The sequence below is a fragment of the Rutidosis leptorrhynchoides genome, chromosome 8, assembly GCF_046630445.1.
Source record: "Rutidosis leptorrhynchoides isolate AG116_Rl617_1_P2 chromosome 8, CSIRO_AGI_Rlap_v1, whole genome shotgun sequence".
Classification (NCBI taxonomy): domain Eukaryota; kingdom Viridiplantae; phylum Streptophyta; class Magnoliopsida; order Asterales; family Asteraceae; genus Rutidosis; species Rutidosis leptorrhynchoides.
Window position 1 is genome coordinate 366,794,897 of NC_092340.1, and position 6,776 is coordinate 366,801,672.

Consider the following 6,776-nt stretch of genomic DNA (forward strand, 5'->3'; position numbering starts at 1 on the left):
CATGTCAAGAACTATCAAACCCTAGTCAAACATCTCAAAATCAATAATCATGTTTTTGAAGTTTTCTTAATCATCCTCCACATCAAATTGAAGCTAATGATGCTAGTAACACATTTAATACATGAACTTTAACAATTAAACAACTTTTAATCATCCAAAATCAAAGATTTAGCAAGCAATTTTCATAATGAACTAGTTACACCAAATACAACAAATCGAGCATACAAATTACATACACGACATCACAATGAGCCATAGACACTAATTAAAAACTTTATAAGTCAAGAACACGAATTTAAAGAAATCTAGTGTTTTAGAAATGTTACCCAAATGTGATGAAGTTGGTACCAAATCGAAGAGGATGAAGAGAGGATCACGAATATATAATTTATTTGGTTGCTAGCTCCCTAATCCGGATTTAGATGATGAATTTATGTTAGAAGGTTGAGAGGATTTGGAAGTATCAAAAGGAGAAAGAGAGAGATGAATGAGAGGAGGAGGTTGAAGGTTTGACTAGTTGACCTAGTCAAATCTTTGGCCTCTTTGCAAGTTTGGTCCCTCTAGTTTCAAAGCGGGTGCGGGAAATAACCAAACGAATATTTAAACGCTCGAGTAAACGGGTGACGTTATAATTAAATAACGAGGATATTATGAATGTTAGTGAACGAAAGATGCCAAATTAAATGACGAAGGATATTATTTAAAAAAAAAAAAGACGGTGTTAAAATAAATTTAACGGAAAAACGCGGGATGTTACATTATCCACACCTCAAAAGAAATTTCGTCCCGAAATTTAGTTGGAAGCAATAGTCGATGTCTCTTCCTTGAGACCTTTCATTGTCAATGCTATGAATAAGTGAAGATACGTCCTTGGGCATTCCCACGAATTTGGACAGTCGGGTTTTTATGTTGTATTAAGGCTTGGTTTTACGATCCACAATTTCAACCGGTCTTTCTACGAAGAGGAGTTATCATCAATAGTAAGTTTATCTAGAAGGATAGCACGTTCCTGTTCCGCAGGACACGTATCTAAGTTTGTTACATGGAACGTAGGAGGTTCTAAACGGTAGGAAGCGGTTCCAAGACGCCCCAAGATTTCAAAAGGATCAATATTGCGGATATAAATTTCCTCGATTTCCCGAAACGGATTACACCTTTCCAAGGTGTGGTTTTCAATATTACACGGTTACTGACTTTAAATTTGAGAGATTTTCATCTAACATTGGTATAACTCCTTTGGCGACCACGGGCCGTCTTGAGCCCTTCTCGGACTTGAACTATCTCAAAGGTTGTTTCTTGAATGATTTCGGATCTGATGATTTTCTTGTCACCTACTTCGGTCCAACGAATAGGAGAACAACATTTGTGGTTATATAAAGTTTCGAAAAGTGCGCGTTAACACGCGAGTGGTAACTACTGTTGTAAGAGGGATCAACTAAAGGCGACAATACAAGTTTATAACATGTATTTCCAAGATGTAAATTGTTCGTTTGCTTAGCTCGTCTGTTTGTGGAAGATACGCAGTACTCACGTCTAAACGTGTTCTGAAGGCTTCTTGTAAACAAGATGTGTAACGAGTATTTTCGATCCGGGATAATTGACAATGATACACCGTGTTGGAATATAATTTCTTAAGATATGCTTGAACAAGTTAGTTAGGGTTCGAAAAAAAATGTTCGTTAGGACTATTCACCCTCGTGGCGAATACTTAGGTAATATGAGGAATTTCTTTAAACGGAAATGCGAGCGATAAAGATAGGAGTGAAATGAGGACTTAGAATAGGATGAGCTTGCATCTCGAGGTTGCCATAACGTGCCTCTAGTTGTCAAAAGTTGTAGTCTGGAAGAGAAACGAGGTAGTACACGTAGTTGTATAGTTCGGGGTTGAATAATAGTTGACCGATTATCAGAAACACAAGGGCGTTAAATCAAAGAAGAGTGAAGTATCGTTGGATTGTGTGTTATCTTAAATTCCAGTAATATCAGACGGTGACGGTGAAATAACAGAGGTATGTAGTGTGGTACGTGATGACGAGAAGTTTGATCGGATCCACAATTTAGTATTCGAATTCTTCGTGTAAAATAACGAATTTTAGTTATGTTGATTTTTTTTTTTTTTTTTTTTTTTTTTTTTTGAGACGAGAGAGTATGCCTTTCGGCGTTCAAGTAGAAATATTTCCATGTTTGAGTTCCATCTAGTGCTATACGAATTTAGCTAGGAAGGTTGGTGTGAAGAATCACGTTCAAGGCTCAGACATGAAGAGGTTTAAAGTTTTCCTTAGTGAGTTAACGAGTTTAAAAGTCGTGTAACACGAGAAAAGTCAGAAATGAATTTTCGGTAAGAAGCGGTGAGATCTAAGATTTTTACGAATACAAGTCTGAGTTGGGAGAGTTCCCTAATTACATGTGGCTTGATTTCGAGATTGATTGTAATGCCTTGACCATTTACATCATAGTCTAGAAAATTGGACTTAGTTGAATAAGTTAAGATGTCATCTATAAATACGATAACAGATTTGTCTAGATAAGTTGCATACATGGTTTAGGAGGTTCATGAATACGGACGGAGTCCTAAATAAATCAAACGGTACTAAGAGAGATTTACAACTAACGTTGTGAGTTCGAAAATGGCTTAGGAGACGTCATCTCACTTAACCCCCAATTGATGATAACCGGAACGGAGGTCGATTTGGAATACACACGAGTTTTACGCAAATAATCATGAGGTCATGGATACGAGGAAGTGGGTATCGGTTTCCAACCGAAAATTTCTTAGTTCACAATAATCTATACATAAATGTAGGGCAACAATTTCTCCTTAATGAATAGGTTTTGAGTTCCTTAGTTCTATTGGTGTCGAGTTCAATTTCTTAACGTATATCCTCCGATAATATTTATAGGCACACAATATTTTTCCGTCGGTCACTTAAATCGTCTAAGTAGTATCTGGGGGAAAGAGGTGGAATATAAAGAGCACGAGTCAAATCCTTGGTTATAAAACGTCTAACGGTACTCGAATCGAATAAGTATGAAGTATACGGTTTGTTGTGAAGAAACGTACCCGTTACTAGTGCATCGTCGTTCCGGGCATCCTAGGTGTCGATGTTGAAGGTTCAACGGCGTACGTTGGGGTTGATTTTCTTATTTGGGCACACATTCCTAAAATGACCCAGTTGGCCACATTCGAAGCAAGCACCCGTTCTGTGTGCGTTGGGCATCTTTCGAGCGACGGGTCCTTGGCGCCGGTGGTGAAACCTGCCACATCCTTCAAAGTGATGCTTGTGGCATTCGTTACAAAAAGGTAGTTTTCCGGCATAGCTTTTCTTGTCGTTGGAGGTAAAAGGCTTCTTGGCGGGGTTGTTGTTATTGTTGTGGTTGCTTGATTGAGAGGCTTTCCATGTTCTTTTGTTGTTACTCGGGTGGTTCTCGACCATTGGTGCCGGTGCTTCCATTTCATTCACCGTTCTAAGGCTTGGCGGGCCATTGTTAAAGCCTCTTGTAGGTTAGTGGGTTGAGATGCCATTACCCCGTGTTGAATGCTCTTAGGGAGGCCATCCATGTAAAGTTCGACTCTTAGGGATTCGGGAGTCATGAGATTTGGACACATTGAGACTAGTTCGGTAAACCGTTGGTTATAAGCTCCGAGGTCATTCCCGACCGTTCTTAAATTCCTTAGCCCTTGCTCGAGCCTTCGAGTCTCATCGCGCGGGAAGTATTCGGTGATCATTCTTTCTCTTAATTCGGTCCAAGAGAGTGTAAGGGCTTCATCGATACCCACTGATTGTACATACGTGTTCCACCATGAGAGAGCGATACCGGTAAGAGTGAGGGTGGAAAACTTGACCTTATCTTGGTCCTGACAACCGCTTATGCTAAAAACGAATTCTGTTTGTTCAAACCATCGGGTGAGAGTAACCGGTCCCCCGGTTCCATCGAAAGTGGGAGGATTGTACTTCATGAAGTTCTTGTAGGAGCAACCTTCGATTGAATTACCGGCTCCATGATTGTTGTTGTTAGAAAAGTGATTGGCCACGGCCGTACCCACTGCGGTGGTTATCATTCGTTGAAGAGCTTGTTCTAGAGTTTCGAGAGGAGTGTTGTGTTGACCTTGGTGAGCCATTGTTCCTTCATGAGACAAGAATATCGTTGGTTAGTATTTTCAACAATACTAACCGTGGCATGGAATAAGGATAGAGAGAAAATTTTCCTTGACTCGCCTTAAATTCTCTATGTCATAATGTCGGAACGTCCATGTGAATCACCGTAATATAATCCCGGAAATTATATTACCCTGATTCTCATGTGCATTTAACATTACTTCATAAAGTCAAGGTGGCGCATCAACAAAATTTATCAACGTAAGATCAAGATCTAATACGAGTTAGATATGATAGAAGAGTTCGAGTATAAATGCACAATTAGTCAAATAATTCCTACTTCAGTCTATATGCCGGTTGTAGTCTAGATTCACCTATGTACCCTATGACTCGGGGTGGACACAAATGAACTCTAAATCCCTACAACCAAGGCTCTGATACCACTTGTAGCGACCCCGACAAATCGTCAAGTGATGGCGTCGTCTACGTGGGTCCCATTACCTGGTCATAAGTCTTTATGACAACGTTTGACCAAAATATGTCGCCTTCATTTCAAAATAAAGATTTGTTTCAAAGTATACAAGAATTGTTCAACCAAAAGTTAAGTTACAACGTTATAAGTACGATTGAAATCTAGGCGACACGGTTTAAAGTAAAGTCAAAAGACGCTCCATGAAATGCATGTATACTCGACATCCAATGCAAGTATCAAATAATGAGCGGAAGCATGTTTCACATAGCGTTCAAAGACCTGAGAAAAACATAGAAATCTGTCAACGAAAACGTTGGTGAAATCATAGGTTTAAGTAAGTAAGTACAAGTGAACCACAAGATTTGCATCAATGAAATAATAGTAATACATTCCAAAAGTTTGTTTCACGAGCACCCAATTATCAAAGCTTAACATTCCTTCCATTGTATACCCCATCACTTAGTGCTAGAACAAACACTGATTCTCGAAAATATATTTCATCCGTAGATGGTAGCGAACCGTCAAGGATGAGGGTTGTCAACCCATATGGCCATATAACATAAGTTCTCGCTTACACCCGGTAAGTGTAACTAATGATAATCGAATTGAGGATTTTTGTTCTAAACTCGTATGTAGAATGTTTGTTTTCCCGTTCTTGTGTTCACTTAGTTCAAAAGAATCGTTTATGTTTTCTCATCCCAATATAAGTTCAAAAAGAGTAAAAGTGGGACTATGATCTCACCTTGAGTGCGAGAGTTATAAAAGTACTTCAACAAGTAAACGCGTGCAAAGACAAGGCTAGTCTTGACCTAAACATATAGGTTATATCAATAATGGTAACCACAAACGGTCAAAGATGTTCAATTAGTCCTATGGCTCGTTACGACTCGATTAATATAGCATGTGAATCAATTTGTCAAGTTTCATGCACGATACAAGTAGTTAAGTATGTTAGAACGATTGTATAATCGTTTGGTTATGTTTGACTAAAAGTCAAACTTGGTCAAAGTCAAAGTCAACGGGGTCGGGTCGGGTATCCGACAATTTTCCCATGATGAGAAATCATTTATGAGCAGAATGGCCAAGTTTCATGTTAATCGGAGTTACGGTTAAGCGGAAAACATTTTGTGAAAGGAAAAATAAAAACAAAAATGAGCTGGGCATATGCGCGGCGCGCAATGGGTTGCGCGGCGCGCACCCAGTGCAATTTCTGGTCAGAACTCAACTAAGAAGGCAAGCATCTGAGATTTCTGATTCTGCGCGGCGCGCGGGTAAATGCGCGGCGCGCAATACCTGGGAATCATGCAGTTTGCAGAAAAAAAATGGTCCAAGTCACGAACCAAAACTCAAATTAACATATTTTATGAACCGAAAACATCCAAAATGCATACTATATATCGTTGGAAAGGTAATTTGACAAGGAAAACAACTAAACACGTTTCATCAAACAAAAACATCAATTTCAATAACCGATTTTCCGTCAAGTGATCATTACGAATCCATTTTCAAAGTTTCAAGTTCATCAAATGCATTTTGAGTTTCGGGAAACCAATTCACACATATGATATGCCGTTTTGAAGGTAATGGAGCATACATTACTACTAAACACTAACAATTAACATTCCATGACATTCAAGCATCCAAAAATTCATGTCAAGAACTATCAAACCCTAGTCAAACATCTCAAAATCAATAATCATGTTTTTGAAGTTTTCTTAATCATCCTCCACATCAAATTGAAGCTAATGATGCTAGTAACACATTTAATACATGAACTTTAACAATTAAACAACTTTTAATCATCCAAAATCAAAGATTTAGCAAGCAATTTTCATAATGAACTAGTTACACCAAATACAACAAATCGAGCATACAAATTACATACACGACATCACAATGAGCCATAGACACTAATTAACAACTTTATAAGTCAAGAACACGAATTTAAAGAAATCTAGTGTTTTAGAAATGTTACCCAAATGTGATGAAGTTGGTACCAAATCGAAGAGGATGAAGAGAGGATCACGAATATATAATTTATTTGGTTGCTAGCTCCCTAATCCGGATTTAGATGATGAATTTATGTTAGAAGGTTGAGAGGATTTGGAAGTATCAAAAGGAGAAAGAGAGAGATGAATGAGAGGAGGAGGTTGAAGGTTTGACTAGTTGACCTAGTCAAATCTTTGGCCTCTTTGCAAGTTTGGTCC